The sequence below is a fragment of the Psammomys obesus genome, unplaced genomic scaffold (assembly GCF_907164565.1).
Source record: "Psammomys obesus unplaced genomic scaffold, mPsaObe1.curated_primary_1811, whole genome shotgun sequence".
Classification (NCBI taxonomy): Eukaryota; Metazoa; Chordata; class Mammalia; order Rodentia; family Muridae; genus Psammomys; species Psammomys obesus.
Window position 1 is genome coordinate 6867934 of NW_026591918.1, and position 26801 is coordinate 6894734.

The 26801-nt window shown below is 42.6% G+C and overlaps 1 protein-coding gene and 1 pseudogene across 3 annotated transcripts in view; both read right to left on the reverse strand.

Annotated features, from left to right (window-relative positions):
* Cacna2d3 (calcium voltage-gated channel auxiliary subunit alpha2delta 3) overlaps window positions 1–26801 on the reverse strand; it is an 818761-nt gene that overhangs the window by 338397 nt on the left and 453563 nt on the right. The gene's annotated exons all lie outside the window — the stretch shown is intronic.
* On the reverse strand, window positions 9958–11025 carry LOC129680605 (proliferation-associated protein 2G4-like; annotated as a pseudogene).

Consider the following 26801-nt stretch of genomic DNA (forward strand, 5'->3'; position numbering starts at 1 on the left):
CACACACACACACACACACACACACACACACACACACACACACACACCATAAAGACATGCAATTATTTTAAGTAGGAGTAACTAAGGGTGACGGGAAACATTGATTTTTGGCTTCCACATGCATGAACACACATGCATACACCACATACATACACAATTTCAGAGTCAAATTCATCCACGCATGGGCAGCTACATAGAATTAGGACAGCAAGTTTCTCAGTTAAAATGTTTCTTAGAGGTTTTGTGAACACATGCCTCTTTGGCCAGTGTCGTTTCTCTAACACGCAATGAATACTCAACTAGTATTTACTGCAACAGCTGCAGCCAAATGACTCCTGTTAGTTTGGATGCTGCAGGGGGAAAGTTCTCAGCAAATCGACCACCTAGGGCTAAGATCATCAATTTCCTGTCCTACGTGATTTTTGTTTCTTTAACAAAACTTAAAAGTTTTTTTCCTAAGCAAAAGAAATGTTTCATCCAAGTGTCAGAACGTATTGAGGGATTCTTTTTTCATTTAGATACGTCAAGATCACTTACCAGAGCTCCCAGATTGTTTCAACCCCCAATGACTCAAGGCCAAAAGAAATATCTAATAGAATGTCTTTTATTAAGCTGTTGTGTCTCAACAATCTACAAGTATTTAACAATATTTTATAACATTCTGGCTTTGAATTTTATTTATATTATAGTCTTTATGTGTAGAAGAGACAATGAGCATGCACACACATACACACACGGAAGTCAGAGGACAACTTGCAAGAGTCCTTAGTTCCCTCCTGTTGAGGCCGAGTCTCCCCTGCTGTCCCCACTATGTTGTGTACGTTGCTATGTGAGTATCCCCGGCTAGCTAACCATCCAGCTTCAAGCCCATTTTGTCTCAACATTCCATATTGCCATGCTGGGAAAATAGATGCATGCCACCACATGTAACTTTATTTTTTAAGTCCCAGGCATCAGGCTTGCCCAACAAACACTTTTAGTCCCTGAGCCATCTCGCATAGCCATCTATATCTTTTTCCAATATCCATATATACACCAGGTAGATTGGACGCAAAGTCTTCAAAGCCAGGAGATCAGACTGACCCTCATTTCCTGATCCACACTGCTTTGTACATTACGTTCCTTTGTAAAATCATACAACTGCCAAAAGTCCCTCTTGACAAGGAGATCACATTGCTGAAAGAACTTGGTCCCCAAAGCTACCAGCTCATACAATGTCAAACAGTGCACAATCTTTGTTTCCCTTGTACACGCAGACATGCGCGCACACACACACACACACACACACACACACACGTAAGCACACTATGACTGCTGCTGTACCCCACAGTGCCTCCATACACAGTTTGGGAAGCAAAGTGATGAACTAACCTGACATCATAGTGTCTGAAACCTGATGCGATGTAAATTGGGAAAGCATTTAAAATTCAACTGAGTGATTGAAGATTTCCTCTATTCCCTACTGGCTTGTTGATTCAATCTTGATATTACTTTAACATTTGACCATAAATCTTGATGTAGGCTGACAACTTCTAATCTTTCCTGCACAGTGTCAGCCATCTGCAGTTTAATGACAAGTGTGAGTCAGAATATATTGAAAAATTTAGCTCAGAGATCAACAAGCTTCTCTGTAAATACTTTAGGCTTTGTGGGCCATGTGAACTCTGTCAGAGCCGCTTAACTCAACCACTCAGTGAAAAGTCATTCACAGACAATAGGCAAGCAAATGAGGATTGCTGCTTTCCGTTAAACGTCATTTAACAAGACCAGGCACTAGGCTAGATTTGGCTTTAGGTGGCATACTGGCAAACTCTGGTCTAGCTAGGAATGGAGATTGCTTGATTGCATGATTATGATAAGCACAGGTTAGTAAGACAAATGGGACCATTCAGAACACCACCGTAGAAAGCAGCTTTGTGATAGCCAAGCATGATGGTACATCTTTACTGTCACGTTGACACAGCTCTGAATAGTTCTGTGATGGCTTTTCTTGGAGAGGTTTGATTGAGAAGAAAAGACCTAGCCTGAATGTTAGTGATAACATCCCATGGATCGAAGTACTGTATTAAATAAAAAAAGGGGGAAAGAGCCTGCTGAGCTCTTCTCTCTGATTCGTGATCAGCTACCTCAAACCCCTGTCTTCATCCCTTCCCAACCATGACAGACTGTATTCTGAAACTGAGCCAAAAGATAAACAAAAGCAGATTCTTGTCAGGCATTTTGTCATAGCAGCAAATGCACTGGGTCATCTAGCCAACACTTGCTGATGCCTGTTGAGTGCCAGTGTGAAGGAGGGAAGGAGATGCAGGATGGTCTTTGTTCTCATTGGAGGACTGGTGAGTGATAGTTCAAGGAGGTGCATCTGGCAGTCCTATATAACAGTATGAAAGCAGAGGATAGACACTGATGATCTTTACCTGGTGAGGAAGGAAAACAATAAGGTGACAACAAAAAAGGGAGGAAAACCCCTCAAAATACAAAATGACGAGGGATGATGTTGAGGAACCAAACGCCTTTCTGCAATTGTCTACAGTAGTAGCAAACTATAATGATCATTGTGTAGTGCTCAATTACATGATTCTCTGATAGAAAGAAACTAGAGGATAAGCATGTCTTGCTGGTCAACAGCAGCAGCCACCTCATACTCATACCCCTCTTTTATTTAATACAGGTATTCTTTCTCTGGGTTCTGGCCCAGGGTCACTAAACTATTCAACTTCAAGAGAAAGGACATCTCAAAGAAAAGAATCAGTTCAATTGATCCATATTTTCCCCTGGGTTGTTGTGCTATGGCCCAGGGTCTGAACCTGGCCCTCTGCTGCTTCTGCAAATAAAGTTTTATTGGAATAGTGCTATGCCATGCCTGTCTTATTGTACATTGTTTATAGCTGCTGTGTTACTGTAATAGTTAAGACAGAGGCCTGTAAATTCTAAAACATTTACTATCTGGCACTCTGAAGAAAAACTTTAAGGACCTTTATTCACTCATTCAATTCATGAGTTTCCTTTTAAAATTTGCTGTTTGTGGTTATGTTTGTTCTTTTGTATTCTCCAGAGCTTGCCCACGACCTCCTGGCCTTACCAAGTCCATCCTTCTGCACTTGTAACTGCTCCCTGGTTTTTTGTGACACCCCCCACCAGCTTTTATTCTCTGGGGTGTAGCTGTTTTCTGCCATTTTCTACATTTTCCCTTACCGGCAAGATGTAAGTATAAGCACTGATAGCTTGCAATTTCACATTTAACCAAAGCCTGAGTTTTCAAGTCCTGCTGAATGTGAAGGAAAACAGACGTACATCTGTAGATCCCTGCAATCCATGAGGTGGGATGCCTGATTCAAGCAGACAGAGGGATAAAATTATGGGTGGGTTTTCAGCCCTCTCTAGTCTCAGCTACTAAGATCCCCACTTGCCTACTAGCACACCCAACCCCAATCTTACTGGACTCCAGATGCTCTCACCAATTCCATGAACCACAAGCTTCTTTCTCCCCACTAGTGTAGAACAGTGCTTCTCAACCTTCCTAACTCTTCAGGTGGGGAAGTTGGAGGGCAAAAGAGGCAGGTTTACCAGAGCAGAGCATAAACATAACAAGCTAGTCATAATGACCTCCTGAAACAAAGAGATAAGCACAAGGTGTTTGTAAGAACAGACAGTCATAACAAGGTAGCCATTACAACCCTTTTGAAACAAAGGTTATTAACTTTTTGAAACAAAGACATAATTGCCATTCCTGAAACAGGCAGTACAGAACCATTTGTAGTTAAGGGTATAGCTCAATCCTTGAGAAAGAGAGGTTTAATCAGAAACAGGAATAAACCTACTTTGTGTTTAATATATGATATCTTTTAAGCCTAAGATGGAGGCAGGCTGGTTCTTCAATACCTATAACATCATCTACATAAACCACAAAATGTACCAAGGAAAACAAGGCAACAGAAGGTCAGTGAAGTTACTGCTAAGCATTTGTTAATTAAACCTTACTTTTGTTTGTCCAGGCAACAACGGAGGGAGGATACAGAGCCAGTGACACAGACCATGTCAGACTGTACCTAGTCCAGGCTGAGGCAAAGACTCCTGTAACTTAAGATTATGATGCTGTTTTTTTTCTGGCTATAGCATACTAGGTTTGCATCCACAAACCTACCAGTAGCTATAGTTAACTGCATAAGATCTAGAAATTTTGGGCCTATCAATACTCCTTCATGGACAGTGAAATTTTTTTTATGATTTCTTTTTTTAATTTTTATGTGTATTAGTGTTTTGTTTGCATGTACATAAGTGTGAGGGTGTTGTATCCCCTGGAACTGGAGTTACAGTCAGTTGTGATCCACCATGTGGATGCTGGGAATTGAACCAGAGTCCTCTGGAAGAGTAGCCAGTGCTCTTAACCTCTGAGCCATCTCTCCAGCTCTGGCAGTAGAAATCTTAAGAGGTTCTCTCTCCTTCTTCCCTGAAGAGCTATAGGCAGTTAATGGTTGTTAGGGTTGGGGACATATTCCTATGTGTAGTCACTGGGAAGTTGCCCTTGCTCAGATGAATAAGTAGAGCCCCATGAATATTAAGGGAAGCAACCTTAATTAAACACAGATAGTTACATACACACACAAAAGCCACAAAGTGGAAGGGGCTTGCAGGGAGGAAAAAGGTTCTGTAGGAGGGGACAAGAGATGAGAAAATGGGAGAGAATGAGATCAAAGCCTTGTGTGTGTGTGCACGAGTGTGTGTGTGTGTTTGTGTGTGTGTAAGTTTAAAAAATAATGAAGATGCTATTTCTTATTAGTTTAGTTATGGTCCTGCCTTCCCAATATCTGTTGAAGTCCTAACCCCTAGGAACTGTGAGTGTGGCTTTATCTGGATTTAATCAAGTTAAGATGAGGACATGCTAGAGCAGAGGAGCCTTCAGCCAATGACCAATGCCCTTAGGGGGAAAAAATGACAGAACTTTGGAGAGGGAAAGAAGAAGCTATGTGGCCTCAGTGCCAAGATACATATGCAGGCATCAAAAGGAGGCAGAGGCTGGGACTGGGCTGTGGGAGCCGAATGAGGAGAGCTATTGGATGGCCTGCAGCCACAAAGGAAGAGTACAGAGAGGCCTACCACACATCTCTAGAGCCCTGCTGACTTTACTTTCAGACTTCTAACCCCCACAACTGAGAAAGGATGCTTGCCTGTTGGTCTAGATTCCCAGCCTGTTGAGGCTACTCTCAGGAAGTAACAGAATCAGAGAGATGGCGGTCACAAGCAAGATGAGAAGAAGAGAGCAAGTGGAGGGAGAGAGATCGCTCTATGTCCTTCGACACGCAGTGACATGTAGAACACTCTGGGGCTCGCTTTCTTTAAGCTGAGTTTTGGTACATCAGTTGATGGAACTGCTCCTGTCAGGAGAACCTGTCTGCAGTCAAAGGGCCTTGCAGGAGCACCACCTGGATTCCATGGTTTGCGTACTCACTTGTTTTCAAAGATATTTTTATTTACTCTTTGAAAAGTTCGTACATTTATATAGTGTATGTTGATCATATCCATCAATGCCTCCCTCTCCAACTCCTCCTAGCATCATCCCACCCATCTTCTGTCCCAATTTCATGCCCACCTCTTATTTTTTAAATTGTCCTGAGCTCCAAGAATACTGGCCTCTGGAATAGGGCCCCTGATCCCATGTCCTCATCTTAACTTGATTACATCCAGCTAAAGCCACAGCTACAGGTTCTGGAGGTTAGGACTGAGTGCTGTCCATATGTGCATGGGCGGGGGATCATCTGCTAAGGCATGAGAACCTATTTGCATCCATATTTACAGTGAAGAATGATTCTCCTTCATTCAGTAATCACTGACTGTCAATGACCTCCACCAAGAGTAGAGCCGCAGGCTCCTTTCCCATCCATGTTGGAATTCTGACTCTCTTGATATTGTAGTGCACTGACTCTTAGCACATGCCTGTGGCCACTGATTCATTCTGCTCCAGCCGATGCAGAGGCTTCTCCCTTATACCTATCTATTCTGTCTTTATTCAGTCCTCTAGCCGGTTGGTCCATATAGAGAGGCTGGTTCCCAGAGCCCTTGGCCAAGGGAGGTAAAGAGTTGTGACTGTAGCTGTAGAGGGCCATTCTCTCCCAGCAAGTTGAAGCTCAGCATGCCAGGTGGTGCTCAGAAGACCTATAAGTTCTAGAGTTCTAGAACTCTGTATTTCATAACAAACATGAATTTCCCATTTTCTCTTTCTTCTCTCTCTCTCTCTCTCTCTCTCTCTCTCCTCCTGTCAGAAAATGGCTGCAAGGGACAATGTGTTAATGAAAAGGGAGAGGACACAATATATAATGCTTTGTTTATTTGACCCTTTATCTAATTGCCAGCACAAGATAACCAGAATTTCATTTCTGTTTTTCATATTTATACAGCCCATTTTGTCATACAATTGAATCAACTCAGAAATGAAAATTAATAGCTCAGCTTCAATGATGCCATCAGGGATGACTCAGTTCCAGGATAGGCAGTGGGTTTCGGTGTGGTAAATGCATAGTTTGCTTTAACCCTCTCTCCCCAAGGAGAGAGTATAGGCCCCAACCCTTATAATCCTAAAGATTTCCTTGCAAAAGTCTGCATTTTTGTATTTATGAGAATCATTGATGAAAGAAGGTTATATTGGAAGTCCATTCTAAGAGCATTGAGAATATTTAATTTTGAACATGTAATTGTTTTTTTCAAATATTGATTTCATCACTAATATTCTAATAATATAAGACATATAAAACAATTTTGTCCACCAATAGCTGTTTTCCATTTCTTTCTCATATTTATATTCAAGTAATTTATATATACTGTTTGTATTCAAGGAATATTTATATTCAAGTAAGAGTTTCTTTATTGCCATGACACTATTGTGGTGTGTGTGTGTGTGGTATTTTATTTTTTTTATAAAACAGACCCAGCAGAAGGAAGCATGAAGCAACAAAACACAGCATTTTGCCAGCAAGCCAGCGTAGCCTGCAGTCAAATTCCAAGTCTCTGATTTCTGGAGTTCTTGGGCAAGTGACTTTCTTTACTTGAGCCTAAGTTTACAAACTCAAAGTCAGAACCAGAGTCATTTTGCTTTGCCCAGCTGTTAGCAACTGGACCTGATATACCCTTAGGGACTCCTGTACCGAAGTCTTCATCCCTAGCTGGTGGGAACTTTGGGAATTGGGGGCTAGGAAAACACAGTTAGGGCAGGAACTGGTACCTACTCTCCATTTCTCTGCTTTCTGGCAGCCATGAGGTGAACAGCTCTCCTCTGCCATCCACTCCCATCACTGAATTCAGCTGTCCAGCCATTGCCAGGGACCCAGGATAAATGCAAAGTGACCACAGACCAAAACATTATAATAAACCCTGTCTGTTTTCAAATTGTTTCTGTCAGACATCTTGTTAAAGTGTTTAATTAAAAAAAGAGTAAATCACCATCCAACTCAACCATTTACATTCTTCTGCATATCACCATGGTTACCTTTTAGCAGCATTTTAACCTTCCTTTCTCACAGCGTGTGATGACATACTATGAGTTCATGCCTTTTCCCTTCATCTTAGATAGTTTTTTTTTATACTAAAGTAAAAAGAAGACAGTTTAAAAAAGAAACTCTATACACCTAAATGATTTCAGAAATAGAAACCATTAGATAATAATCAAACAAAGAAGGCTGGGGTATCGCTCGGGGGTAGAATGTTTGCTGAGCATGTATAGGGCTTCCTGCTCCATTTAGAAAAATTAACAAAGTCACTGGAATGCTGAACATTCCCCTAAGCATCCAGATACCCTAAGTACAATTTGGAAATGAACATCACAGATGATGGGACAAGGAGACTGCACACAGAGGTTGCCTCCACTGGGAGAGTATTTTTATTTCAGATTTTGTAAAATTACATTTTTATTTGTCTTTCTCTCTCCCTCTCTCTGTCTCTTTCTGTCTATGTCTGTGTGTGTGTGTGTGTGTGTGTGTGTGTGTGTGTGTCCATATATATCTAACTACCAACAAGTATGTAGGTCAGAAGAGTTGGCACTTTCTCTCCTCTCTGTGGATGCTAGAGCTTGAACTCAGGCCATCAGGCTTGGTGGCAAAGGCCTTTACCTAGACCAGCCTCTTGCCAGCCTCAGGCCAGTCCTTGCCCTGGGAATCAGTCATCAACCATCAACAGCAAATCAACTTCTTGTGGTCCTAGAACTAAGTCTATAGATGTCCTTCTTATTGCCTTGAAATGTCTTAGCTTTAGTAGAATGTGGAGGCACAGGCCAGAGAAAACTGAGACTGCTAAAATGGTAAAGTCCCTTTAGAAAGACCTGGTGGGGGTGGGGGCAAGCTAAGGAGCTTACACCGTTTTACTATCTGAAAGCTACACAGAAACTCAATAAAAACTCCATTCATCAACACAGTCTTAGAAACTTGCAAACATATAAACACACCCAGAAAAATTAGAAACATCTGTGTAGCCAACAGCACAAAGCCATAAAGAGGAAACAGTGAGCTGGTCAGTTGTGAGCATGTCCTCTTCAGCAATTATGAAAGTTCACATCTTTGAAAATATCTATACATTTAATCCAGGGACAGAGCTGGTGATCTTTCCCCCAGCAAACAAATTTTAGCTTCTAAATAAATTCAGTTATTTTAAAATTCCACCTTCCAGCAGCTAGCCCCCTACAAGCTGTTCTTGCAAGAGTTCTCTGCATGAAGAGATTGGCTTTTGTTCATAAATGCAAACTGAGAAGCTAAGAGTGCCTTTGTACGTTGTTTGGCTTTTATGAATGTAGACTTTTAAGTTAAACTAATAGTAACAAATATATTCATTCAGTTCTATTATGTAGGTTCATTATCAGAAAGACTTACAGATTGAATCTGGATTTTAAAACCTTCAATTTTAAATTAATTTGCAAATATGGCATTGACACAAAGGTGTACCTTTGTTTGTTGTTTACTGTAGGAAATATTTACAGCACGTCTGGCATTTTATTCAAAAACAAAAACCATTCTTTCCATTGAAGTGTATCATCACCATAATGGTGATCTGTTTTCACATCTTACTGATGCTGAGCCCATTGTGAAAGCACATCTTCAAAGGATGGTCTGCATGGCCTCCACTTCCCAAGGTATTGGCTGGGCAAAGGCTGGGCTGAATAAGGTATTGAGCGATGAGTAAGATTTAGAGGACTATGGAATCATCCTGGGCAACAGTGGCATTCTCCGTCTCTGAAGCCTCTTCTTCGCTGGCTAGATACCAAGTCTTTAGTTTTGCACATGCCACTGTCCACTGAGAATAGGCTTTCCCCACAATGTTGAATATCGTGTGTGTGTGTGTGTGTGTGTGTGTACGTTTGGGTTTATGTGGGTGTGGGTGTGCACATCTGTGTGCCTGTCTATAGAACCTAGAGGACAACCTTAGGAATTGTTCCTGAGATCTCATCCATCTTAGATCTTGAGATCAGTGCACAATCTCACCAACTGGACCCAAGACTGGCAGCTTCATTTCAGTTCTCTTTAGAGAACAGCAACCACATGAAACCTAATAAAATAGCAAGATATGCTGAACAAAGAAATGCTTGCTCTACAATAAACTTGGTTGGTCATCTATTTTTGTTATGCTTTTTTTTTTTTCAGAAATCCTTTGTAATTAGGTCCTAGGATTTATCAGAATTTCAGGACTGAGAGCACATATTCCTCTTTTTTTTTTTTTTATTCTTGACTTTATTATTTAATTTCTTATTCTACTGAAAGTAGTCTTCAGTGGCTGGGAAGCCTGACCTCCCAACACCAGAGTCAGTTGGAGGTGGGTTTTTTTGTTGAAGGAGTGGATGGGTGGGAGGGAAGCGGGAGAGCAGAAGATCCCACTCTGCTGGTGGTCTTGGATGGAAAAGACAAACTGCGCTTGACAGATTCTGATGTGTGGTGGGAAGAGGGTGAGGCAGGAATGACAAGCTGTGGATAGGGACCCACCTCAGACCCCAGCTTCATCCTCTTCTAATGCTTCTCTACTGGTGGCATTCTCTGCAGGCTTGGGGGCCTTCTTTTTCTTCTTTTCCTGGGTTTTTCAACTTGCACAACTCTGGAGAAGAGCCTTTAGCTCTGCATCCTGGACCGCCATCTTAGATTTGTGGAGGTCAGGCTCAAACGGACCCCTAGTTATCCTCATGGGGTCACTGGGCATGATTAGAAAGTAAATTTAAACTGGGCAACACATTCATTGTCTTTCTCATGGAGAATATTAAAGGGTTGTAGTAACTCATCTTTGGCACACTCTACCACTCCCATTCAAGCCTTCTTCTCATCTTCAAATGCTCATAAAGTGAATGGCATGGCATCAAAATACCTCTCCATCTCACTGGAATAGGCATGCAATGTTTTCCTTTTCAGGCCATATTGTTTAGAGGCGTCTCGTTAGTCAGGGGCCTGTCCTACACCTTTAGCCTTGCCTTCTCCTGAGAGAACGAGGACAGCCATAGCACAAACTTCATTCACCTCAAATTCTGCCTTTTCATGGTCTTTCCTCTGGTCTGTAGGACTCTCGATAATGGTTTTTCTTTCCATTGATCACAAGCTGCTTCAACTGGTGTGACAGCATGCTTTTTATTGGTGTGCAATTAAATAGTGAGCAACTTTGTTCCACTTGTGTGTTCCAGTTTCCAGGCAGCTTTGGCACAAAGGCGAGCTGCCTTAATCTGCTTTTTGCCCTGTTATGGGGTCCCCTGAGCTACACCAGTTACAAAAGTCACCTTCGTTGGATAAATATAGTCCTGGTCAGTCTTCAAAGGAGACAAGTGACATCCAGTCATTTGCTAAAATGCGGGTAGGAAAAGCAATACCTTTCTTCATTTCCTTTTCTTTCTTAAAGATTTTCCCTGTCTCTTTTATAATCAAGGCATCGCCTTTCTCATACAGGCTCAATACCGACACACCTGAGCTGGAAGCTGCCACCAAAGATCGAAGTTGTTGCCCCTGTCTTACACTTGGTCATAACCAGGTCCTCAGCAATTGATTGCTCCTCCTGCTCCTCTTCACCCGACATGTTCATGCTACTGCTACTATAGCTTCACTTTCCCTGAGCTGTGGCCTCTGTCGCCCTTCCCAGCCACAAGCTGTAGCCAAAGTCTCCTCAGATATTTCTTTTGACAACTAAAAGTTCTCCCCTTGTATGCAGATGTGCATACATGTGGAAGTGTGTGTGTTTGTGTGTGTATGTGTGTGCACAGGTGTATTTGGGCACATGTACAAATGTGTGTGCATGCATTTTATCTTCTTGAATTCAAACTACAGCTCCTCTTGTGTTTTCTTCCACATGGATAGTAGGCCTTAAATATCATTCTCATCCAATCACAGAACATGACACAATCACGGCACTCCTCTAGATAGATACGGAATGGCACTAGATAAATTGGAAAGGTCTGTGTAAAGCAGACTGTCCTAGAGGTCTCAAGATCTTGCTGTCCTTAGAACTTTCTTAGATGCAAAGCCTTATATTCAACAGAAGCCTTCAAAAGTAAAACCCATCCATAGCTACCTCCAACCATTCCTTAAGCATATGAAAAATTATCACTTCCCAGAAGTTTTCATCTCTGACTTTGTCTCTCATCATAAACTTATTACTCAAGACTCTAAAAGTAACTCAAAGTTTCCTGATAATACTAAAATGCCTCCCCACTCTCCCTCCTCCTTCTCTCCCTCTTTTTCTCATGGCTTCATAAGCTAAGCCGTGTTCCTGGGGCTACTTTATTATCCCAACATTCTCTTTGGCTCTGACACTGACTATTTTCTTCCACTCAAATAACAAATGGGCAGAGGTAAAGGCAATAATGTTTAGTAAAGAGACAGAAGAGTGAAAGTAACAAGTTTGGCCTCAAAGACAACTCCTCTAACATTGTGAAATCATAAGAAGGTACCATATCAAGTAGTGGGTAGAAAGGGACAGAGGAAAAAGATAGGGAGAGAAGGGTGAAGGGGGCTGTAAAGTAAACCAGGCAAGTTTCGTTCCCCAGGCAGCTGTTTGTTTAGCTGGGGTACTGTACTCGTAGTCGTGAGTACATCAACTCCTTTGTGTTCTCACACACCACCCACCCACATCTAACATCTAACCTTAACCTAACCTTCTAAAGATGTAGATGCCAAACAAAACAAAAAACAAAAGCAAACAACAACAAAAACCTCTACATGACCTCAATCATTTTAGGCATCAAAGTTAAATCCAAGGAAGAGAGCCTCAAACTCCCAGGCCAAGCCATTCTGTCTTCCTTGTCTACAAGAGACAGTCCTCCAGAAGCTCATTTTAAAATTTAGAATAGAACACTGCCTGCTGATCCTCTTTGGATCATGGCATCTGAAGTGCTTTTTCATTGAAGAAGCGGGTGGATCCTCTGCTCCCTGGGATCTCTGCCAGCCCACAGAAAGGTTGGTTCAGACAACCTAGGCCACCATATATAGAAGAAAGGAGATGCTGGCTCCTCTGTCCTCTAAACAGGGCAGCACATTCTGCTCCCACATATACCTCCACTCCACCTCCCAATGCCATTTGTAACTACAAGTTGTCAGGGTCTTTCAAGGAGCTCTCAAGGCCCAGGAACTGTCCTGAGTAGTGAGAAAGATGTCAGTTCATGTATATTGTCAGCTGGCAATGATGGCAGTGCATCCACATTCCAAGTCCCATTTACCATAACTGCAATCTTCCAACAGAATTTGCTATTTTAGTTCTAATGTCTATGTTTCCAAAGACTTGCTTGTGAATGGAGAAGGGTGCTAATATTTCTCAAGGGCTTCTATAAGCCAAGCATCCTGCCTGGTGCACCTTTCGTGTTAGTCCCCAATGTCCACAATCATCTGCAAGGTACTACCAAAGATGACGGAATGTCATCTTTGCTCAGAAAGGTAAAAGACAGGCAGCTGGTAGTTACACAAGACTAAATCACAGCACTTCCAAGATCACATCCCAGAGAAGCATCCTCTGCAGATTATCACCTCTACTACAGAAGAGGTAAAATGACCCAGAGTCTAGTCTGTGACTATGGGAAGATGAGGCTGAGGTGGGGCAGAGAACACCATCATTATGAAGGAAGCTGTTAAGGTTTGGGAAACATAAGAAAACAAATCTTCATTGCTACTCTGGCATGGGACTCAAGGCTTTATCTCATTACTCACCATAGATCCAGCCCAGAGAAAACATCCCCCAAGATATCCATGAGCACTGAGATGACTTAGTCACAGCCAAGCTTAAACAAACAGAACATACTCAGAAGTGTGAAACGTACAGGAAGCACTTTAGGGCTCACATGGAAATAGTGTCCCCCAAAACCCGGTCCCTTGGAATCCTCCATTTTAGCTCCTCCATCTACTTGAACACTTACACTCTATGGTTTCGCCTTCTCTCTGCCTATGCTTGCTGGGAACTTCAGAAAGAGAAACTTCTGGGATGTATGCTCACATTCCTTTAGAGGCTAAAAGAGTCTTCAAGCATTGTTCTCCATTGCCAGGAAAACCAAATCTTCCTCAAGTCATTCCTTAACACCTAGCCCCTAGGGATGCAGTCTTTTGACCATCCCTTATCCTAGGCAAATCCATCCTTCCCAGTTGCTTGAAAGTTGTTTGTCTGTACCTTACGCAGTTCCTGGTTCAGCCTCACAAAACCTACCTTGTCATCAATATCTCAGTATGACATTTGCTTTTATGCACTATCTGTCTCTTGAGACCTCTGCTTCTTCCACTTCTATCTGGTGATGGCTTTCTGTTTCCCACACTTTGCACATAATGGATCTTGGACATTCAGCATCTAAATCTAAACATTATTTCTTCTTTTAAAAGTCAATGGTATGCAGCCTCTGCCTGGCTACACTACCCGTGTTCCCTTTTATTACTGGCATCTCCTCACCTTCTGATCATTTGTGTATGCCTTGGCACTGGGCTGTCTTCCCCTATTATCTTCCTATTGTTTTTGGTGACAGTGATACCCTGGTCTCTGAGGCTCTTACATCATTCTTCCCAGTGGTAGTCCTACCTACCTGACCTAGCTCTTCCCATGGCTTTAACTGGGACTATGGCACTGTTGCTACTTGGTTTCCTTCAGAATCTTGATTTTACTGAACTCAGCTATCAGATTTCCAATTTGCTTTTCTCCACTAAGTCCTTAAAATAGTTGTTGTCAACTTGAGTGGCTCTGGAATTAACATACATCTGGTGGGCCAGTGAAGGTGTTTCCTGAAAGGACTAACTGAGGGTAGAAGGCCCTCCTCCAAAGCGGGTAGCCCCTTCCGTGGCAGCCCGGATAGAGGTCTGGGGGGGGCGCTTATGCTTGCCTACTCACCTTACTCCTTGCTGGTCAGCACCCACCCTCTTTCTAACACTGCTGCTATCACCCTTTATGGACTTAGAACCTTCTAACATGGACTGAAGACCAGCAGAAACCCTCCAGGGCTTTGGCACAAATTGAGACTGCGGAGGCCTCCAGCTTCTCAGCCTGTGTGTCATGCAGATGGCAACCATTGAACTACTCAGCCTGTATCATGTTAGCCAATCTGATTATCTCTTTCCAGTTTATACTCATTATGTCAATTCTATTCCTCCAGAGAGCCGTGATAAATCCAACCCCCCTCTCATCCTCCAGAACTTCCCTTACTGACTGCAGATCCTGACACAATTTCCTTTTGAATCCACATTCAATTCCATTTATTGATTATCCTTCCATTTAATTGTAGATGCAATTCTTTTTTTTTTTTAAACCAAACAAAACACATTTATTATCTACCATTTCCAAAGCGACACATCCAGCAACAGGTCCCAGCACATTTCATTTCTGGTGTTAGCTTTGCTCCTGGCTTGTAGATCATGCATGGTAGCGGATTTGATTTTAACAAGATTTGTTATTTTGTGACTGAATTTCTCCACTTGGCATAAGATCTTTCTGTATTGTTTCTTCTTTCTCTCTTTCTCTCTCTCTCTCTTCCTTTCCTTTCCTCTTTTCTTCCTTCCTTCTTTCCTCCCTTTCTTTTTGTCTTCCTTCCTTTCTTTCTGTGTAGACGCAATTCTAAGTAAGCCCAACTTTCCGTTTTCAACAGGCTAAGTATAGCTGGAGGGAAATCATTTGTATAGCCAGTTCCCCTTTAAATGTGGAATTAAACTTCTCAAGTGTCCCCTCCTACTTCTGGATGACTCTTCTCTGGTCAATCTTCTGTCTGACTCTCCTGGAAAAACAACTCTACTCTTCAGACTCTCATTTTACCTTCTCACTGTTAACCTTGAATACTCCCTTCTTGATTTTAATATAGTTATTTAAAAGGAGGAATTCATGGGGCCAGGTATGAGGCAAAGAGACCTCTTTAGAGGAAGAACACTCCCTTATTCAGCCACACAGAAGATATTTAGGACCTGTTCTGAATTGGTTGGAAGAGACCAGTTACTTTTAAATTTTTTTAACATACTACATAATTGCTACAGGTGGGGGTGGCTAGTTTTAACAGTATTCAGGGATGACAGTTGACAAATGTCACACATGTGAAGTTATTTATTAATCACAATGAAAAAAGCAACAAAAATTTTAGATTTCTACAGCCTTCCCTCCTGTTCCCTGGTTCTTCCTTACCTGTCCCAGAGGACATGTGTCCACTTTCAATCTCTTTCCTTTGCCTCTCAGGTAGCCAAGGGGTAACTGGAGTCCAAGGTAGGTGGAAAAGACAGAGCTCCTTCTCTATATAGGTCCAGGGAGACAGTCAAACAGGAGGAGGAATCTCTCTAACCACAACAGTGGCCCAAATCATGATTTACCACAGAAGCTGGCCTTCTGAAAGTTTATCATCGATGGTAAGATTGGCATTTTAGCAAACATTGTCATGGTTTTAAAAGTTGCTCCAAAGAAGAGTCATTATTTAAATATGATCTTTAAGATGTTTCATCTTCCATAGAATGTGAAAAGTTCATGGTGGGGAATGGCACTCATTAAGTCACTGGAATTTTCCTGGCATTTACATCTTGAGGACTCGAAGAGAAACAAACTTAAAAGTACTGTGAGATGGATCTAATTTCTCAAAGCCCATTCTGTGCTTTGACTAACTTCCCAAGTTGCTCTCTAAGAAAGAAATGATCAGGCTCAGTTTGAAGAGTGAATGGCAGAAGGAAGACCTGCCCTACCTATCAGACGAGTAAAAAAGGAGAAAGTGAGAGCTGAGCACTAACATTCAACTCTGTGTGCTTCTTGGCTATGGACACACTATGACGGGCTGCTTGAGCTCCTACCGCCATCACTCGTCAGTCATGATGAACTGTACTCTTGAACTGTTAGCCACAATAAACGCTTCCTTCCTGAGGTTGCCTTCTCTTGGTATTTTGTCACAGTAATACAAATAACTAATCTATATCCTACTTCAATGAAGCTGGAAGGCAAAAATTACATCTGAGTATCATCCTAGACTAGCTTGTAAGCCTTTCGGCTTGTGCATTTCCAAAATATGTAGATGCTGTTATTGTCATCATTAATTCATCATCATCCTCACCACAGCTCCACAGCTGTCATCTACCAGTTATTTACTTTGTGCCAGCTGTTATGCTCCAGTCTCTGTGCATTCTGCTCTCATTCCTGCAACTGAGAGAGAGAGCTCATATAGCCAACTCTATACTACACACAGTAAAGCCTAGTTCACCATGCCCATGGGAAATCCCTTAGCTCATAGGCTGATACTGCCAAGCAAGTTGCCCCAAAGACACAACTTCAGTTCTGATCAGATCATAAATTTTACCCTGACTTAAACAACCACCATGTTTAGGTTTGGATAACACAGACTGGTCCTAATCAGCCTATTTGGTCTTTAGTTTTTATTCTGGAAAACAAAACAAAACAAAACAAAACAAAACAAAACAAAAAAAAAAAAACAACTACAACAACAACAAAAACCCTTAAGATGAAGCCAATCCTGTACTTTAGGGAAGAGCGATGTGGATCTAAGAAGGAAATCTGAGGTCTACCTAGGACCTTTGAAAGAAAAGGCCTGCCTGGGGTTAGAACTTGTGTGGTAGGGTGAGAACACACATGAGGCCATAAGACATGGGTTGTTTTCTCAGCTGGCCCTTGCCCCAGGACACACAGCATGTCTGCTTCCCTTTAGACTCCCCTCCCAGGAACTGCAGAGCAGCCAGCCTGATTAAGACACTCCAACCAATAAAAGCAGCATTGACTGGCTCCCAAGGCTTCTCCATAGTGCTAATTACCTGCACTGGCTCTGCCAGCTTCAGTGGAAACCTTAGAAAAGCAGCCATGTGCTCAACATCCTGTACCAAATGAGGTCTCTTGATACTCAAACACTCTGCCCCACAGTGAAAGGACCCCACAGGGGATCCCCATCATCCAGGACAATGAGGGAACTTTCAGTTTACTTGGGAAACCTCTCTGGACACCAGACTCATTTTTCCCTTGGCAAAGAGCAATAATCTTGGTGAACACATTCCTGTCCCTTGGTGACCCCCATTAAGGCTCGCTAACTTTCCCATTACAGCAGGGGCAGATGGGCAAATCCAATGGTGCCCCATTACTAACTCCTCCTGGATTTTACTGTCGCCCTGAGTCGTAGGGTACTGGGTCTTGGCAATTCCCAATCTGCAAGCAGCACTGGCTTTTGGTCTCCATTTCTATGGCTGTTTCCATCATAAGGTGACTTCAGCCCCTCCCTCTGCAGACTCTGGCTCCTACTGCTGGGAGAGAGCCTAAGGGTCTCCTATGCGTGTGTACTTGAGCAGCAGTATTCCTATAGAGACCCTGAACCTCCGCAGGCCATCTGCTGGGGGAAACTGGAAGGAAAGACAATTCTGTAACGAGGAAGGGAGCTGAGGGCAGAGGCAGGCACTTGGTCTCCTTGTCACATCTGATGAATCCCACCATCCCTCACTTGCTCTCTCCTCTGCCTTCACTACAGCAATGTAATTACTGAGGAAGCACCTTTCAAGTCCTTACAGAATAAAAAGGGGCCTGGGCAGATGCTCTCCACTTTCCAAGAGCTCCCCAAAGTCTCTCTGTGCCTATGAAGCAGCATCCCAGAAGCCTTCAGAGCTCTCCCACAGAACTCACAAGGACAAAAGCCCAGATCAGCAAGTGAGGAAAAGGAGGAAAGCCAAAGACAGCATCTTAGACTTGACTGGATATAAAATTTCTTCAATGAAGTGAGCTCTCTGCTACTCCATTAAAAAATATGTTACATATATATGTACATATACACATATATGCATATATATATATATATATGTATATGTATATGTATATGTTTGCTTCCAAAATGGAGGATGAGTCCTTTTGTGCTGTTTATTTTATACGATTTGTGTCCCTCTTTGATCTTTATTTTTTAATGACCACTAAGCCTCCACTGGGGAAAGGTTTATTTCCTAGCCAAAATAATCTATTTCTGGTCAATATCACCTTGTGAATAATTTCCATATTTACTGGCTTTCATCACAGTTCCCTTTCCACAGGTGAAGAGCAGCAGGAGAGGGGATCTTTGGGGCTGTATATATAGGCTCCCCTTATTCCACTGGGCCACTAAACTCAGCCTCCAGCAAGCCTCACAAGGCAAGGAACAGAATGCAAATTGAAGAGGTCCACACACCTTTCAGGGCATGTCTTTTTGCAGGGCCTGCAAGACAGCAAATTGGTCTGCAAATTAAATGTGAGAAATCAGGGAAGACTGTGAACCATCACGGGAAGGGAGAACAGGACCCTGACAGTCCAGCTAATGCCTGTAATCACAGCCATAAAGGCCTGCAAATGGCTTCATTCCACACTGTCACTCACAAACCTGGCTGTGCCCTCACTCCTGCCACTTACAGTGACCTTTATGATGCTTGAGAAAACAGCTCCCTGCTGTGAGTTCTCTTACAGAACATCCAGATGGAGTGGTTTTTCTCCATTATTTGTGCCTGTGTAGGAATATGCCACCAGAAAGATTCATGATGCTCCATCCCATCTCAGCAAAGCTTCTCTGATATATTAAGGCATAAACTGCTGTACAAGTGTAGTAAGTCATGAATGTTCTGGAAGGCCTATGAACTTCAGGAGGAAGTGCCTTGCCATCACACTTCTGATCACTTATCTTATTAACAGCTTATGCCAACACAGCCTAGAAAATCCTGCCAACTTCACAGTCCATGACACTCACCTTTGGGGTGGGCATGGGAGAACCACAGGAAAAGGTGTTCAACTTACACAAGAGACAGAAAAATTACCGGCATACTGCTTACTACCATGAAGGCTTGTACTGTCCATAGTACAAGCTATGACCATGCTCTCTGGAATAAAGGTGGAGGTGGGGGCAAGGCTTCCTCAGCTGTTAAATACACAAGCCTAACTGGACATTTTGTTGTACCAGTGTGCATTGATTCTGGATGAACATGGGAAAGACTGTGTTTAGGATTAATTCAGAAGAAGCCCAGGCACTGGTTTAAATTCCTCTATTGTTTAAAGGACATTCTCTCCAATCTAGTGACTTCAGATTACCATATTTGTGCTCTCTAAGCATTGCCCTTTTGATTCTAAATATAGATCAAAAAATTAAGAGCAGACGTGGCACAAACACACACACACACACACACACACACACACACACACACATATATATATCCAAGGTTTACAACCATTTCTTTTCCTTTCATTTTAGTGTGTGTGTGTCACTTTAATTTGGTTTTGGTTTCATTTATCAAACCTCATGAAAAGAATGAGAAGAGGAGTGAGTGGCTAGGAGAATTCACAGCATCCTGATGTCATACTAGGCATTAGCCATTTACCACTTTCCTCACTAATGAGAGTACCTTTTGTCACTCTAGCATTCATTTCCACAAAGCCTCCCAAGCACAATACCATGTGTTGGAGATCTAGCAGGAGCAGGCACAGCCCAGCTAAGGACTGGCGAGGTGATCTGCAGGGTCTGGTGCAAAGCAGAATTGTGAAAGGAATGACTTCAAGATGAAAGGGACAGGACATTCAGCCAGTCATGGGGCTTTTTTGAGCACCAAGGCCTGCATGCCCGTACAGTGAGTAGCTCTCTTCAGAAGCCAGTCCTCACCCTACCCTTGAGGGAGCTTGGGGCTTACCCAAGGACAAACATTCAGACATTGCATTCACAGACAATGTTCAGAGAAAAGGAACACTGTGAATCATGACAAAGGTGTGTGGGTGAGGCTGGACCCTGAGTGCAGGGAAGACAGGTCTGTGCTTGGGCTGTTCTTATGCTTGCAAAAACAGGAGACTTGCAAGGGATAGAGAGGCTTAAGCAAATGCTCCAAGGAGAGAACCTGCAACGGGGAGCAGAAAAGAACCAGGTCTAACAAAATGGCCGAAATGCCTTCCCTTCTGCCAGAGGCTTAGCAAAAGGAATGCTATCTTCCAGAAAGTGTCACAGTGACTGAGTTGCTGCTACTGTAACTCCAGGGCCTACCCCCTTCAGAAGTGTACCCCTGTCAAATGAGACTGCCTTCAAAGAGCAAGAGAAAATAGAACTGGAATGCCAAGGCCAGTAGGCCAAAAACTACCAGGATGGGCTGAATGAGGAACCTAAAATTTGTCTACTGCGGAGTTAGGTGTGGATTCTGTAGGGGGCAACACCTAACCCCGAGAGGGCGGTTGTTGCAGCATCCAGTTCATGGTAAGGATTTCAGCGATCGATCATGAAGTAAAGCTGAAAAACAATAACAAAACAGATCTGAGTTGACCTGAGAGGCTGGACGCAAGATACTACACCTCAGCGCCCTGCAGGCTCTCTGGGACTCTGCTGAAGCAATGTCTTCAGTGAGCTCAGAGTTGAGTAGTTTTCCATCTGTTGCATTGCCAAAAGAAACCTAAATAAACCTCCAGGTTCACTTGGGCCTATGCATCTTTAATGGGCCACTGGAACAGGGTGAAAAGGCTGCTCTTGGCTACTTTACCCTTTGAGCCAAGTTCTATTTGATGGTCCTGCAGATATGCAAATTGCACAATGTAGCCTAGGCTACCCTTGTGCTATTTTGGTAGCTGCAGCAATTTAGGCATCTGATTTTTTTTTCTTTTTTTTTTTTTTTTCACCGATCTCATCAGTGTGTAGTGGTAGCACCTTCTGCTCCTGAGCCCATAAGCCTGGCCGCTGATCCCTGTACACCTGGCTCTTACTACTGCTTCTTTGTCTACAATCCTCTTTTCACCCCCAGATAGTTGCCTGAGTCTTCTTCTAAGGTCCTCATTCCTACGGCTGAGTGGTTGAAAGTATAAGCACATCCACCACTATGGCCCTCCTTGCAGGCTGGTGAAGAGATTTACATTTGCAAATACCCACTCCAGCCCTCCTTGCGGGCTGGTGGAGAGATTTACATTTGCAAACACCCAGAAGAATGAATTTGTTTTTAATTTAAAAGACTGAAAACCACCCCTTACTGCAAAGCAAATGTCAAGAGTGAGATCTGGGTGCATTCCACACCTGAGCAATAAGCCTGTGTCAACACTGCCTGGAATACTGTCACTGTAATTAAAGACAGAGAGGCCAAGGATGCCTCCAGGCTCACATTAACTGTAGTATTCCTCAGTCCTGGAGTATCAGAGCCAGCGTGCTGGCAGCATACCTGGAGGCAGAACCTAGGCTCTGCCGGGGAGCATGCGCTTGGAGAGTGAAGTCCAGGGATTTCTCCCTTGGTCACCTGCTCATGGGCGAGTATGGAGAACAGGGTAGGAATGGGAGGCACTGCCTAGTTCACTTATCTACATCCTTTTATTGGATCTAATTTGATACTAACATTTCAGCCATTCTCGCCTGTGTTCATGAACTTGATTTTTTTTCCTTCCTTGTTTCATGGGTATGTCGATATTTGATCTTAAAATCAAAGTGTTCCTTGAACACAACCGAATTAAACAATCCTCTGGGTTTATTTGGTTCTTCAAATGCATATTGTTTTTAACAAACCAGACTGTTTCAGCAATACTTAAGTCAACTAAAGCGATCTGTAAGACGACAGTCACTATATCTGTTTTCAGGGGCCAATGACCTGTTAGGAATGTAGGTAGACGAAGGAGTCAAACTCAAATGAGATAGGCTCATCTAACATCAAGGATAGAAAGACCGCTGCAGGTGCCCTGACCTCTTTACTGACTCCTTCCACCTTCAACTATGGATGGCCATGATTGATGTTTCCAACTAGCTCAAATCAAAACTCACTGGCAGATGTCATAATTTAGTCTTAAAAACCAATCCCTATCATTCACTCTTTTACAGCAATATCAAGTACTGAAGTTCATGTTTGAAAATGTTGATCAAAGAAGAGCCTTTTGTATGAATAACTTACAAATGAATGTTATCAGGGCTTCTGAGGCTGTGTCCATGTAGCAAATATGCTACACCAATCAGAAAGCAGAGGAAGGTCTCAACAGAGAGATGCAGACCTGTGGATTTAAGCTAGAGTGGACTGCCTCTGCTAAAAGTATGAGTGAACCAGCCTTTAGGGCAACAGAGTTCACAAGCAGCAGGTGATGTCTGTATCTGTGTTCACATGTTCATGTGTGGCATGGGCATGCAGGTGAATATATATATGCATGCTCATGCATGGAGGCCAGAAGTAGACAACAGGTATTGTTTTTTGAGGCAGGGCCTCTCTTGGAACCTGGAGCTCAATGATTCAATGGACCGGCTGGCCAGTGGTTTCCAGAGATACACCTATCTCCACTTACAACCACACCTCAAGCTAAGATTACATGTGTAGCTCTTTACATGGTTGTGCAGCCCAATGCAGGCTCTCATTCTTCAGCAGCAAAATCTTTACCAAGTGAGCAACCTCCTCAACTCTAGGAACAGCTTTTCTGATGAGAGAGAAATCTACCTTTAGAAACAGAGATCTGCCCATGGTTGTGTCCTTGGATTTCAACCTCAAACTGCATGAGCAGATTCTGCTGAACCAGGACTAAGGCAGACAGAGTTGCCTGAGGACAACACAATTTGGGGTTTCGTTCACATTGCCAGGTCATCCCTGAATCACAGGGCACAGGTGGTAGCATGGGTTAGGACCTCTGGAGCTTCTGCAGTAACCTCTGTTGAGACCAGCTCTTATTCTAGGAAAATTCAGTTTCATGTCTTTCAAGGACGTCCAGTGTTTGTCTCATGGCACACGCTTTGACAGAAGGGACTTTAGAGCCAACCTGGAAATACAGCAGTCCTCATCTGAAGGGAGGGACATGAGAAGACACTGGTGCTTTGTTTCCTACTGTGTCAACATGTAAGGGAGCGATCCCACACAGAGTTTCTGCATGGAGACATGTAGAAACCAAGGCAGCAACACCCCTCGAATATTTCCCCAAATGGTATCTTCTTGGCGCAGTTTCCACTCACTAATGCATTATGGAAAAATCTACTTCAAAGGAACATTTAAGCACAATTTTGCTCTAACTTTGTCTGGTTACCAAGGACTTACGTATAAAGAATGCATTTTATTTTCTACTTTCTTACTTGTGTTTTTATGAAGGTTATCTCTGGTTTGCTTAAAGTCAAAATTTTCTGTATCATTCATGTTATCCACTGAAGCTGTCTATTGAATATTTAAAAGAATCTTAAGTTCCCCTTTAAAAAAATAAAGAAAAATATTCTACCTTTTTAGTCCATTTTATCTAGTAGTGAAAAACAGAATAATATGTCCAAAGGTAGATTTTCTCAAATTATATCTCTTCTATCTGCATCCTGCTCTTTCTAAATATTCACCTATCCATTCATATACCCATGGTCCTTTCCCTCCAACTGTCCACTGACTTTCTGGATCTCATCTACTTGCTCATCTATCCAATTCAACTGAGTATTATTACTGCTGTAGCTTAAAAATTCAAGGTCAATCAATGAACTCACTCCCTTTGACTTCTGTCATCTCTTCCTAGCTCTGGCAGTCCTTCTGGTATTACAAATCTTACTAATTCTTTTGAGGAAAATCATTACATTTTGGGATTAGTAGAGATACTTTCTACTTGGCCATTTATCCAATAGCTGAAGCTAAGGAAAATGGATTTTTTTTTAAATTAAAAAGAAGTATCTCATAAAAATAACTTGATGTTTCATTCCCAAGGTCTGTGACTGTAAATAAAACTTTTCTTGTTGAGCAGGAGGGCAAGCCCCAAAGGACTGATTCGGGGCTCAGTGCTAAAGGACAGATGGAGTGCCAGAGAGATGAATGCATTTCATTACCCTGAACTTATTCCATAGGCATAATTAGAACTCCTCTGAGAAGTCACCTAATTATGTAATATCCAGCAAAGTATGTGAGCATTTCATTTGACATTAAGCGGAGTCTATCAAACTCCCTTTTAATTTAGGATTCCATACTTGAAGGGGAACAAATGAGACAGGTCGTTTCCATGGCAATGTGTTCTTATTAGTACCCCTGGCTCCTGTAAAGGTGGGGGATCCATCTTCCCCTAGAGGCATCTCTAGAGAAGAGGCAGCTTACAGCAGCCTGGTATATTGTTAGATGTCCCTGTTGTCCTAGAGAACACTATTTCCTAGGTACATTACTGTCTGAGGTACAGAAACATTGGTAATGTAGGGACCAGGAAATATCCCTTGACAAGGTGGCTGTTTTCCCCCTTTACATTGACTGGATGGAGCAGGACCAGCTGGTCTCAACAGAGGTTACTGCAGAAGCTCCAGAGGTCCTAACCCATGCTACCACCTCCACCTCCAATGACCACTTGTCCCAGGAGGCTTTTGTCTTCTAGTGACTGGTTTAGACATTTCCTACACTTCACTGGCCTCCTGGAAAAAGCATGATTCTCTTCCTTTTCTGTCATGGACAAACCTATCCTCCCATTCTAGGCCCAGGAAATGATCTTGACACTTTTCAAGAAATTTCTGTCAAGATAGATCATTAATGGAGGAGCAACGGCTTCTTTCAAACATGGGAGAATACAAGGCACAAACAGCAGCTGTGCAAGAAACTTACAAGACAGAGTGTAATTCTTCTGGTGAAAATGCAGATGATGTGGGCCAACCCCTGAAAATATTCCGTAGGTGTAATTAGACTTTCTTGAGATATCAACAATTATGTAACATCCACAAAAACATGCGGGTATTTAAGTGAGATCTATCAAACTCCTTTTAATTTAAGATTCCATACTTGAAGGGGGACAAACAGCACAGGCCATCAGAATTTTTGAGATTTCAAATGACAATGTTGGAACTTGTAGATCTGGCTGTCTGAGTTCTGAAAGTTCTACCTTGACTGAAGCCCCTGGGATATGATAAATTCCTGAGGGAAAGATGGCAAATTTGTGGCACCAAGGCCATCCCTGGACTTCTTGAATGGGTAGATCCTGCTTCCTAGCCTCTCTTCAAGGACCTTTTCCAGGGAATGCTCCAGAATGTCACTTCTTATACCTTCATTTGGCCCCTGGGATGAGATCTTTTTGCTATGTAGGACTCCATGCTGGATACCCAGTCAGTGTTCATGAAAAAGTGAAAATAACTTTCTCCTCTTTGATTATTTAGAGTGATTGTGGTGATAACTGGGCTATCTCAAGCCAACTCCAATGAAGGAAAGAATATATCTCCACAAACACAAAGGCCAATGCAAGCTGGGGACAAGAAAGACAAGCTTCTTTGTGATATGTCCACCACAAGAAACAAAACAGATACAAGGAGAAGAGGATGGTGGTAATGTGGCCGTCTTCCTAACTGTAGATGAATGCCCTCTCACTCACACATTGAACTCCATCCTTGGGGTGTTGGTTCCAGGGCTGGTATGCACATGGCAGGGAAAGGGCTCAGCCTCAGCACCTAATGCATTGCACAGATGTGTCAGCTGGTATGAGTTATCCAACAGTGACCACATTTTGGGAAGAAATCTTCCATTGATTTATCACAGGGGGCATAAATCATAAATGCATTTAGTTGTCTTCATCGCCTTTCTTGTCATCCTGCTCCTCTGAAGTGAAATTAAGAGGCAGATGTCTTATCTGGGATCAATTCCAGAGCCCATTTGTGTTTAAAAAAGAAAGCTAGGGAAGGGTTTCATACAAACCTCCATTCACATGTTGATCAAAGTCTTGGTGCCTTGACAACCAACGCCCATAACAGCTAACTTTGAGTGGTCCAGGGATGGAAGAAGTGGACACTTCAGTTCCTACAGTCCCCTTACATTCCAAATGAGACTGAAGACACTAACAAGTTACACACTGTCTAAGACAAGCTAACCCCCACCCCCAACATACACATACAACACCCTGTGGCTTACAGCTTCTGAGGCCCAAAAATATTTCTGTACAAGGGGGCAGGGAGGTTCCAAATGCCACCTAAGATTAATTTTTAAAAATTAGAATAAATCACAGCAAGGACAGAGAAAGATCTTTTCAGAAAGTTCTTAAGAGTTCCTCCTAAACAATTCTACTTTTCTACCCTGAAATTCCATGGAGTCTTCTGGTGATCTCCCTGTCATTCATCTCATTCTCTTTCAAGACTCTTGTTCATTTTCCTGCCTGGTTCCAAGTTCTGAAAGATCCTTCCTATGCTGCTGTTAGTCCTCACTACAAAGAGGGACATGAGCAAGACTGTTGGGAAGACCGAAGGTCAGAGATACGGAGCAGCTGATTTGAGATCACACAGTTGAGGGCGAAGTTGAACATCAAACTCAGCTTTTCTGTTTTTCAAATATAAGCCTCTCTAACTCTTAGTTACTCTACTAGGCTTCCTATTTACAGCAATGCTAAGAAATCATTGCCCTTTCCTGAGTCTTCTAAGTGCAATCACACATTCCTCTAAGGACACCAACTATTTATGGTCCATAAGGAAGACAGCACTTATGACGAATGTACATGGTAAAGAGAAAAGGAGTGGTCAG